Source organism: Paramisgurnus dabryanus, chromosome 4, assembly GCF_030506205.2.
Source record: "Paramisgurnus dabryanus chromosome 4, PD_genome_1.1, whole genome shotgun sequence".
NCBI classification, from domain to species: domain Eukaryota; kingdom Metazoa; phylum Chordata; class Actinopteri; order Cypriniformes; family Cobitidae; genus Paramisgurnus; species Paramisgurnus dabryanus.
In genome coordinates, this window is record NC_133340.1 from 17231187 (window position 1) to 17243554 (window position 12368).

Consider the following 12368-nt stretch of genomic DNA (forward strand, 5'->3'; position numbering starts at 1 on the left):
GCCGTCGTCGATGAATTCATCCTTCCCTTCCTCGCCAGACGTGACATAGAAGGTAATGAACGTGTGTGGCCCTCACTGTCCTGTGTTGTCATCTGTCGTGCCGTACTTCCTTAGGCCTCGTTTAGCGGCTGAGCTAATCACAAGTGTTTCAGCTGATTCAGTGGTGTTCTCATGAATTTTTCTGATGCTGTGTGTGTTCAACCCAGATCCTGGCTGTCTTGCCGGAGCTCCAAGCACCGGTGGCTGGCTTGCTGAGAACTTTGGCTTATTTTCCCCATATGTCACCGTGAAGGACCTGCAGACTTTGAATAGAAATGTCACCATTGTGAGTAACCTTTGACTTGCACTGTTTGCCAGTAATGGGGAGAAGCAGTCCTTTGTTTTTCTTCTTTTATATATGATTTATTCATTTTTATGTATTTGTTTGCTAATGGCTTCATCGACGATAACAGTTCTCCATCTTGTGCTTCAGATTGCATCGCTGGATCTGCTGTCTCCCACCCAAGTATGCGAACTCACGCTGAGCTCCGGAGCGTTGAACGACACGAATCAGATCAACCTTGTGTTCGACCGACTGGAAACCGGAGAGGCTATCCAGAACGTGGAAGAGTTCCTGACCGCTCTGGCCGAAGCTCCCAAGGCAAGTCGATCGGTTAAGACGCCCGGGCTCGTGGAAGCCGCGTGGATCAGCCCGAGGTACGTGGCTTACTTGAAATGCCTTTCACACTCCTGGTGTTTTGTCCCCGCAGGTTCCTGACATCGCCCTTGCTGTGCGAGACGTGATGATGAACCGGACCTTTGTAATCATCCAAGACATGTTCCAGGTCTTTGAGGCCACCGAATGGGTCAGCTGGTTCACCGAGACGCTCACCCCTATCCTTTCCGGTTTCACCGCAGAAATGCTAGTTACGGTCACGGGTTACACGAACTGCACCAACTACCAAGTAATGTGAGTGCCACTCCGCCTGCTCTTTGAGCGGCACGGTCAAAGGTTTCTTGGATATACGGGGTTTGAAGTTGGGAAGATGTAGAAACGCAGATTCAACGTGCGATCCTTGTCTGACATGCTGTGCCTTTCCGTTGCAGAGTTGAAGGACTGGGCGCGGTGTTCCCTGAAATGTCACCCATCAGGAGGCAGGATATCACCGATGTTCTGGTGGAGCACCTCAAGAAATTTGCCGACCAGTTCAACGCACCAGGTAGACTTCTCGGAAACTGCCCTGTCGGTCAATCTACACTGCAGGAGTAGCATACATTTGCAGATTGTGTTGTTAGCTGACGGCGCCCTGTGGCTGTCCGTCAGTATGGCGGTGGCACGTTGCCCCAGGCTGATCTTCTTCCACGCCTTTCTTTGTCAACAGCTTGCGGACCGAACATCCACAGTGACGCAGAATGGCTGAACATCAACCTGGGTCTGTTCTGTACATTGGCCAGTTACTCTGACCTCAAGGACTTGAACATCACAGCGGTAAAATACGCACCTCCTTTCAACGTTGCTAATGTCACGTGGCTTTAGTTTCCAGCCTTCGGGCTGAGCTGCCGCTCGAGCTTAGTGAGGGGCAGAGAGATTCATGTACTGTGTCCCTGGTGATGGGGGTTTGTGTTTCCTTTTAGCTGGCAGCTCTGGACTCCCTCTCACCTGAACAAAAAGCACAGCTGCTGTTGGACCCGTCCACGGGCGCTCTTGAAAATGAGACCGTGGTGAAGGAGGTGTTGGGCAGCGTCCTAGAATCCCAGGATGAGACACGGCTAGAACAGTTCTACGCAACATTCGTGGAAGTCACCAAACAGGTTCGTTGTTTTCGTTTGCCTCTTTCGCACGTTCCTCTGGAATGGCCTAGACCGGTAATGTTTTCGAAAAAGCAGGCTGTGTTGAGTGTTACCCTCTTCGGCTCTAAAAGCGCTCTGTCCCCCTCCCCAGCAAAACATTTCCTACATCGAAAACGCGGCTGTCCGAGACACGATGCTGAACATGACTTTGACTGCTCTGGCTCCGGAATTCCCCAACTTCCAAACCGGAGACTACGCGCTGTGGTTCCAAACCAATCTCGTGGTCCTGCTGGCTAGCTTCCGTCCTTCAGATGTGCTGTTGATCCCCACCAACCTCAGCTGTGACTCGTACGACACAATGTGAGTGATTTGATTCCGTTTTGGGTTTCACGTTTGCATGCGGCCTGTGAAAGGAAAAGTGGAAAGGCTTGTTAAAATGCCAATCTTTGGCTTGTTTCAACAGATTGCAAGGCCTAGAGAGTGCTTTGGCGGTTCTCCCATCCCAACTACAGGAGCAGCTCAAAGCGAGCATCGTCGTCCTCCGTGGATCCCCACCAGACGGTATGGCATGAGCGAAGTTGCTCAGAAAAATGATTAGGGGGGAAACGATGAGCCCTGTCGGTTCTTCGAGCAGCGGGCAAAAGCCTCTGTAGAAAAACGTTTGTGAATGTATGCGGTGCACAAGTTTGCCCTTTGCCTGACAGAACTCTCTTTTGTCTCTCCTTTACCTCAGGTTGCACACCTCCTCATCCCGTCGGAGTCGTAAGTTCCCCATCCCTTAAAATGCATTTTGAGTTGAATTAAAGCCCGCAGGAAGCTGCGTGTAATTGATATATCTGTTCTAACTGCTTTGCCCGGGTTTCTTTCTCTCCATCTCTAGTGCACTGAAACAGCAGTGGACGGTAGGTCAAAACAGATGAAGCTAAAATTGTGGCACCGTAGAATTTCATGAAATTGCAACAGCATTATGGATAGCTTTTGGTGTTGTGTGCCTCACTGTCTTCTCGTTTTTTCTTTTGCAGAAGAGAGTCTTTGTCGGGACGTGAACACGTGAGTATTGATTTTAAGGTTGAATGAAAACAGAGGTATGCCTCAGAAAGATGTGAAATGGGAGAACGTGCTTTTGCAATTTGCAGTGTTCCGCTCAACTCTGGAAGTGTTCCGGGACGGCCTTGCGACTTCAGCATCCCTCAGTATGCCTGTTCTCCGGTAAGCGTTGATCTAACCGTACTCCAAATGCCCGTCTTCGCGATGGGTTGTGGTTCCCGGCAAGATCTTTGATTGCTCTAACTCCTCAAATGTCTTCCCTCTTTAGGAGGTCACCACGCTGTCCCCTGAGGACCTTGCCGCGCTGTTGGCCTGCGAGCTGGCGAGCGGCGTGCCGTACGGAGCAGAGATGTGGAAGCTTTTCGTGCAGAAGTTTGAAGGAGTGTTGAAAGACGCTCTGTCAGAGAACTCCATCCAGGTAGGCAAAAGCCCAGTATTCTGGCACACGAAGCAAAGCTCTGACCTGCTGCTCTGTAATCTTGTAACTCGCTGCCATTACAGACCCTCAGCGATGTTGAGTCTGCGTCTCGTGCTCTGGATGCCATTGGACAGGTGATAGTGTACAAGTTCGACGCTGCAGAGCTGGCAGATGTGAGCTTCGTTGGCACCTGGTTCGAGGACAGGCTGACGCCGCTCTTGCCAGCAATCTCTGGAGGACTTCTTTCCTGTCTCAGCTCCAAGAACTTCACCTGTGACACCTACCACGTCGTGTAAGTGTGCAAAGCGCTCTGAGAAACGGGATGGAGGGGTTTAGCAACGTGCAGTCTGGCAATCCCTAACGCCCGCCGTTCTTTTCTGATTTAGGGTGCGCGCGTTCTCCGATCAAGCATCGCACATAAAACCAGAGCAGAAGCAGGCCGTCGTCGATGAATTCATCCTTCCCTTCCTCACCAGACGTGACATAGAAGGTAATGAACGTGTGTGGCCCTCACTGTCCTGTGTTGTCATCTGTCGTGCCGTACTTCCTTAGGCCTCGTTTAGCGGCTGAGCTAATCACAAGTGTTTCAGCTGATTCAGTGGTGTTCTCATGAATTTTTCTGATGCTGTGTGTGTTCAACCCAGATCCTGGCTGTCTTGCCGGAGCTCCAAGCACCGGTGGCTGGCTTGCTGAGAACTTTGGCTTATTTTCCCCATATGTCACCGTGAAGGACCTGCAGACTTTGAATAGAAATCTCACCATTGTGAGTAACCTTTGACTTGCACTGTTTGCCAGTAATGGGGAGAAGCAGTCCTTTGTTTTTCTTCTTTTATATATGATTTATTCATTTTTATGTATTTGTTTGCTAATGGCTTCATCGACGATAACAGTTCTCCATCTTGTGCTTCAGATTGCATCGCTGGATCTGCTGTCTCCCACCCAAGTATGCGAACTCACGCTGAGCTCCGGAGCGTTGAACGACACGAATCAGATCAACCTTGTGTTCGACCGACTGGAAACCGGAGAGGCTATCCAGAACGTGGAAGAGTTCCTGACCGCTCTGGCCGAAGCTCCCAAGGCAAGTCGATCGGTTAAGACGCCCGGGCTCGTGGAAGCCGCGTGGATCAGCCCGAGGTACGTGGCTTACTTGAAATGCCTTTCACACTCATGGTGTTTTGTCCCCGCAGGTTCCTGACATCACCCCTGCTGTGCGAGACGTGATGATGAACCGGACCTTTGTAATCATCCAAGACATGTTCCAGGTCTTTGAGGCCACCGAATGGGTCAGCTGGTTCACCGAGACGCTCACCCCTATCCTTTCCGGTTTCACCGCAGAAATGCTAGTTACGGTCACGGGTTACACGAACTGCACCAACTACCAAGTAATGTGAGTGCCACTCCGCCTGCTCTTTGAGCGGCGCGGTCAAAGGTTTCTTGGATATACGGGGTTTGAAGTTGGGAAGATGTAGAAACGCAGATTCAACGTGCGATCCTTGTCTGACATGCTGTGCCTTTCCGTTGCAGAGTTGAAGGACTGGGCGCGGTGTTCCCTGAAATGTCACCCATCAGGAGGCAGGATATCACTGATGTTCTGGTGGAGCACCTCAAGAAATTTGCCGACCAGTTCAACGCACCAGGTAGACTTCTCGGAAACTGCCCTGTCGGTCAATCTACACTGCAGGAGTAGCATACATTTGCAGATTGTGTTGTTAGCTGACGGCGCCCTGTGGCTGTCCGTCAGTATGGCGGTGGCACGTTGCCCCAGGCTGATCTTCTTCCACGCCTTTCTTTGTCAACAGCTTGCGGACCGAACATCCACAGTGACGCAGAATGGCTGAACATCAACCTGGGTCTGTTCTGTACATTGGCCAGTTACTCTGACCTCAAGGACTTGAACATCACAGCGGTAAAATACGCACCTCCTTTCAACGTTGCTAATGTCACGTGGCTTTAGTTTCCAGCCTTCGGGCTGAGCTGCCGCTCGAGCTTAGTGAGGGGCAGAGAGATTCATGTACTGTGTCCCTGGTGATGGGGGTTTGTGTTTCCTTTTAGCTGGCAGCTCTGGACTCCCTCTCACCTGAACAAAAAGCACAGCTGCTGTTGGACCCGTCCACGGGCGCTCTTGAAAATGAGACCGTGGTGAAGGAGGTGTTGGGCAGCGTCCTAGAATCCCAGGATGAGACACGGCTAGAACAGTTCTACGCAACGTTCGTGGAAGTCACCAAACAGGTTCGTTGTTTTCGTTTGCCTCTTTCGCACGTTCCTCTGGAATGGCCTAGACCGGTAATGTTTTCGAAAAAGCAGGCTGTGTTGAGTGTCACCCTCTTCGGCTCTAAAAGCGCTCTGTCCCTCTCCCCAGCAAAACATTTCCTACATCGAAAACGCGGCTGTCCGAGACACGATGCTGAACATGACTTTGACTGCTCTGGCTCCGGAATTCCCCAACTTCCAAACCGGAGACTACGCGCTGTGGTTCCAAACCAATCTCGTGGTCCTGCTGGCTAGCTTCCGTCCTTCAGATGTGCTGTTGATCCCCACCAACCTCAGCTGTGACTCGTACGACACAATGTGAGTGATTTGATTCCGTTTTGGGTTTCACGTTTGCATGCGGCCTGTGAAAGGAAAAGTGGAAAGGCTTGTTAAAATGCCAATCTTTGGCTTGTTTCAACAGATTGCAAGGCCTAGAGAGTGCTTTGGCGGTTCTCCCATCCCAACTACAGGAGCAGCTCAAAGCGAGCATCGTCGTCCTCCGTGGATCCCCACCAGACGGTATGGCATGAGCGAAGTTGCTCAGAAAAATGATTAGGGGGGAAACGATGAGCCCTGTCGGTTCTTCGAGCAGCGGGCAAAAGCCTCTGTAGAAAAACGTTTGTGAATGTATGCGGTGCACAAGTTTGCCCTTTGCCTGACAGAACTCTCTTTTGTCTCTCCTTTACCTCAGGTTGCACACCTCCTCATCCCGTCGGAGTCGTAAGTTCCCCATCCCTTAAAATGCATTTTGAGTTGAATTAAAGCCCGCAGGAAGCTGCGTGTAATTGATATATCTGTTCTAACTGCTTTGCCCGGGTTTCTTTCTCTCCATCTCTAGTGCACTGAAACAGCAGTGGACGGTAGGTCAAAACAGATGAAGCTAAAATTGTGGCACCGTAGAATTTCATGAAATTGCAACAGCATTATGGATAGCTTTTGGTGTTGTGTGCCTCACTGTCTTCTCGTTTTTTCTTTTGCAGAAGAGAGTCTTTGTCGGGACGTGAACACGTGAGTATTGATTTTAAGGTTGAATGAAAACAGAGGTATGCCTCAGAAAGATGTGAAATGGGAGAACGTGCTTTTGCAATTTGCAGTGTTCCGCTCAACTCTGGAAGTGTTCCGGGACGGCCTTGCGACTTCAGCATCCCTCAGTATGCCTGTTCTCCGGTAAGCGTTGATCTAACCGTACTCCAAATGCCCGTCTTCGCGATGGGTTGTGGTTCCCGGCAAGATCTTTGATTGCTCTAACTCCTCAAATGTCTTCCCTCTTTAGGAGGTCACCACGCTGTCCCCTGAGGACCTTGCCGCGCTGTTGGCCTGCGAGCTGGCGAGCGGCGTGCCGTACGGAGCAGAGATGTGGAAGCTTTTCGTGCAGAAGTTTGAAGGAGTGTTGAAAGACGCTCTGTCAGAGAACTCCATCCAGGTAGGCAAAAGCCCAGTATTCTGGCACACGAAGCAAAGCTCTGACCTGCTGCTCTGTAATCTCGTGACCCGCTGCCATTACAGACCCTCAGCGATGTTGAGTCTGCGTCTCGTGCTCTGGATGCCATTGGACAGGTGATAGTGTACAAGTTCGACGCTGCAGAGCTGGCAGATGTGAGCTTCGTTGGCACCTGGTTCGAGGACAGGCTGACGCCGCTCTTGCCAGCAATCTCTGGAGGACTTCTTTCCTGTCTCAGCTCCAAGAACTTCACCTGTGACACCTACCACGTCGTGTAAGTGTGCAAAGCGCTCTGAGAAACGGGATGGAGGGGTTTAGCAACGTGGAGTCTGGCAATCCCTAACGCCCGCCGTTCTTTTCTGATTTAGGGTGCGCGCGTTCTCCGATCAAGCATCGCACATAAAACCAGAGCAGAAGCAGGCCGTCGTCGATGAATTCATCCTTCCCTTCCTCACCAGACGTGACATAGAAGGTAATGAACGTGTGTGGCCCTCACTGTCCTGTGTTGTCATCTGTCGTGCCGTACTTCCTTAGGCCTCGTTTAGCGGCTGAGCTAATCACAAGTGTTTCAGCTGATTCAGTGGTGTTCTCATGAATTTTTCTGATGCTGTGTGTGTTCAACCCAGATCCTGGCTGTCTTGCCGGAGCTCCAAGCACCGGTGGCTGGCTTGCTGAGAACTTTGGCTTATTTTCCCCATATGTCACCGTGAAGGACCTGCAGACTTTGAATAGAAATCTCACCATTGTGAGTAACCTTTGACTTGCACTGTTTGCCAGTAATGGGGAGAAGCAGTCCTTTGTTTTTCTTCTTTTATATATGATTTATTCATTTTTATGTATTTGTTTGCTAATGGCTTCATCGACGATAACAGTTCTCCATCTTGTGCTTCAGATTGCATCGCTGGATCTGCTGTCTCCCACCCAAGTATGCGAACTCACGCTGAGCTCCGGAGCGTTGAACGACACGAATCAGATCAACCTTGTGTTCGACCGACTGGAAACCGGAGAGGCTATCCAGAACGTGGAAGAGTTCCTGACCGCTCTGGCCGAAGCTCCCAAGGCAAGTCGATCGGTTAAGACGCCCGGGCTCGTGGAAGCCGCGTGGATCAGGCCGAGGTACGTGGCTTACTTGAAATGCCTTTCACACTCCTGGTGTTTTGTCCCCGCAGGTTCCTGACATCACCCCTGCTGTGCGAGACGTGATGATGAACCGGACCTTTGTAATCATCCAAGACATGTTCCAGGTCTTTGAGGCCACCGAATGGGTCAGCTGGTTCACCGAGACGCTCACCCCTATCCTTTCCGGTTTCACCGCAGAAATGCTAGTTACGGTCACGGGTTACACGAACTGCACCAACTACCAAGTAATGTGAGTGCCACTCCGCCTGCTCTTTGAGCGGCGCGGTCAAAGGTTTCTTGGATATACGGGGTTTGAAGTTGGGAAGATGTAGAAACGCAGATTCAACGTGCGATCCTTGTCTGACATGCTGTGCCTTTCCGTTGCAGAGTTGAAGGACTGGGCGCGGTGTTCCCTGAAATGTCACCCATCAGGAGGCAGGATATCACTGATGTTCTGGTGGAGCACCTCAAGAAATTTGCCGACCAGTTCAACGCACCAGGTAGACTTCTCGGAAACTGCCCTGTCGGTCAATCTACACTGCAGGAGTAGCATACATTTGCAGATTGTGTTGTTAGCTGACGGCGCCCTGTGGCTGTCCGTCAGTATGGCGGTGGCACGTTGCCCCAGGCTGATCTTCTTCCACGCCTTTCTTTGTCAACAGCTTGCGGACCGAACATCCACAGTGACGCAGAATGGCTGAACATCAACCTGGGTCTGTTCTGTACATTGGCCAGTTACTCTGACCTCAAGGACTTGAACATCACAGCGGTAAAATACGCACCTCCTTTCAACGTTGCTAATGTCACGTGGCTTTAGTTTCCAGCCTTCGGGCTGAGCTGCCGCTCGAGCTTAGTGAGGGGCAGAGAGATTCATGTACTGTGTCCCTGGTGATGGGGGTTTGTGTTTCCTTTTAGCTGGCAGCTCTGGACTCCCTCTCACCTGAACAAAAAGCACAGCTGCTGTTGGACCCGTCCACGGGCGCTCTTGAAAATGAGACCGTGGTGAAGGAGGTGTTGGGCAGCGTCCTAGAATCCCAGGATGAGACACGGCTAGAACAGTTCTACGCAACGTTCGTGGAAGTCACCAAACAGGTTCGTTGTTTTCGTTTGCCTCTTTCGCACGTTCCTCTGGAATGGCCTAGACCGGTAATGTTTTCGAAAAAGCAGGCTGTGTTGAGTGTCACCCTCTTCGGCTCTAAAAGCGCTCTGTCCCTCTCCCCAGCAAAACATTTCCTACATCGAAAACGCGGCTGTCCGAGACACGATGCTGAACATGACTTTGACTGCTCTGGCTCCGGAATTCCCCAACTTCCAAACCGGAGACTACGCGCTGTGGTTCCAAACCAATCTCGTGGTCCTGCTGGCTAGCTTCCGTCCTTCAGATGTGCTGTTGATCCCCACCAACCTCAGCTGTGACTCGTACGACACAATGTGAGTGATTTGATTCCGTTTTGGGTTTCACGTTTGCATGCGGCCTGTGAAAGGAAAAGTGGAAAGGCTTGTTAAAATGCCAATCTTTGGCTTGTTTCAACAGATTGCAAGGCCTAGAGAGTGCTTTGGCGGTTCTCCCATCCCAACTACAGGAGCAGCTCAAAGCGAGCATCGTCGTCCTCCGTGGATCCCCACCAGACGGTATGGCATGAGCGAAGTTGCTCAGAAAAATGATTAGGGGGGAAACGATGAGCCCTGTCGGTTCTTCGAGCAGCGGGCAAAAGCCTCTGTAGAAAAACGTTTGTGAATGTATGCGGTGCACAAGTTTGCCCTTTGCCTGACAGAACTCTCTTTTGTCTCTCCTTTACCTCAGGTTGCACACCTCCTCATCCCGTCGGAGTCGTAAGTTCCCCATCCCTTAAAATGCATTTTGAGTTGAATTAAAGCCCGCAGGAAGCTGCGTGTAATTGATATATCTGTTCTAACTGCTTTGCCCGGGTTTCTTTCTCTCCATCTCTAGTGCACTGAAACAGCAGTGGACGGTAGGTCAAAACAGATGAAGCTAAAATTGTGGCACCGTAGAATTTCATGAAATTGCAACAGCATTATGGATAGCTTTTGGTGTTGTGTGCCTCACTGTCTTCTCGTTTTTTCTTTTGCAGAAGAGAGTCTTTGTCGGGACGTGAACACGTGAGTATTGATTTTAAGGTTGAATGAAAACAGAGGTATGCCTCAGAAAGATGTGAAATGGGAGAACGTGCTTTTGCAATTTGCAGTGTTCCGCTCAACTCTGGAAGTGTTCCGGGACGGCCTTGCGACTTCAGCATCCCTCAGTATGCCTGTTCTCCGGTAAGCGTTGATCTAACCGTACTCCAAATGCCCGTCTTCGCGATGGGTTGTGGTTCCCGGCAAGATCTTTGATTGCTCTAACTCCTCAAATGTCTTCCCTCTTTAGGAGGTCACCACGCTGTCCCCTGAGGACCTTGCCGCGCTGTTGGCCTGCGAGCTGGCGAGCGGCGTGCCGTACGGAGCAGAGATGTGGAAGCTTTTCGTGCAGAAGTTTGAAGGAGTGTTGAAAGACGCTCTGTCAGAGAACTCCATCCAGGTAGGCAAAAGCCCAGTATTCTGGCACACGAAGCAAAGCTCTGACCTGCTGCTCTGTAATCTCGTGACCCGCTGCCATTACAGACCCTCAGCGATGTTGAGTCTGCGTCTCGTGCTCTGGATGCCATTGGACAGGTGATAGTGTACAAGTTCGACGCTGCAGAGCTGGCAGATGTGAGCTTCGTTGGCACCTGGTTCGAGGACAGGCTGACGCCGCTCTTGCCAGCAATCTCTGGAGGACTTCTTTCCTGTCTCAGCTCCAAGAACTTCACCTGTGACACCTACCACGTCGTGTAAGTGTGCAAAGCGCTCTGAGAAACGGGATGGAGGGGTTTAGCAACGTGGAGTCTGGCAATCCCTAACGCCCGCCGTTCTTTTCTGATTTAGGGTGCGTGCGTTCTCCGATCAAGCATCGCACATAAAACCAGAGCAGAAGCAGGCCGTCGTCGATGAATTCATCCTTCCCTTCCTCACCAGACGTGACATAGAAGGTAATGAACGTGTGTGGCCCTCACTGTCCTGTGTTGTCATCTGTCGTGCCGTACTTCCTTAGGCCTCGTTTAGCGGCTGAGCTAATCACAAGTGTTTCAGCTGATTCAGTGGTGTTCTCATGAATTTTTCTGATGCTGTGTGTGTTCAACCCAGATCCTGGCTGTCTTGCCGGAGCTCCAAGCACCGGTGGCTGGCTTGCTGAGAACTTTGGCTTATTTTCCCCATATGTCACCGTGAAGGACCTGCAGACTTTGAATAGAAATCTCACCATTGTGAGTAACCTTTGACTTGCACTGTTTGCCAGTAATGGGGAGAAGCAGTCCTTTGTTTTTCTTCTTTTATATATGATTTATTCATTTTTATGTATTTGTTTGCTAATGGCTTCATCGACGATAACAGTTCTCCATCTTGTGCTTCAGATTGCATCGCTGGATCTGCTGTCTCCCACCCAAGTATGCGAACTCACGCTGAGCTCCGGAGCGTTGAACGACACGAATCAGATCAACCTTGTGTTCGACCGACTGGAAACCGGAGAGGCTATCCAGAACGTGGAAGAGTTCCTGACCGCTCTGGCCGAAGCTCCCAAGGCAAGTCGATCGGTTAAGACGCCCGGGCTCGTGGAAGCCGCGTGGATCAGCCCGAGGTACGTGGCTTACTTGAAATGCCTTTCACACTCCTGGTGTTTTGTCCCCGCAGGTTCCTGACATCACCCCTGCTGTGCGAGACGTGATGATGAACCGGACCTTTGTAATCATCCAAGACATGTTCCAGGTCTTTGAGGCCACCGAATGGGTCAGCTGGTTCACCGAGACGCTCACCCCTATCCTTTCCGGTTTCACCGCAGAAATGCTAGTTACGGTCACGGGTTACACGAACTGCACCAACTACCAAGTAATGTGAGTGCCACTCTGCCTGCTCTTTGAGCGGCGCGGTCAAAGGTTTCTTGGATATACGGGGTTTGAAGTTGGGAAGATGTAGAAACGCAGATTCAACGTGCGATCCTTGTCTGACATGCTGTGCCTTTCCGTTGCAGAGTTGAAGGACTGGGCGCGGTGTTCCCTGAAATGTCACCCATCAGGAGGCAGGATATCACCGATGTTCTGGTGGAGCACCTCAAGAAATTTGCCGACCAGTTCAACGCACCAGGTAGACTTCTCGGAAACTGCCCTGTCGGTCAATCTACACTGCAGGAGTAGCATACATTTGCAGATTGTGTTGTTAGCTGACGGCGCCCTGTGGCTGTCCGTCAGTATGGCGGTGGCACGTTGCCCCAGGCTGATCTTCTTCCACGCCTTT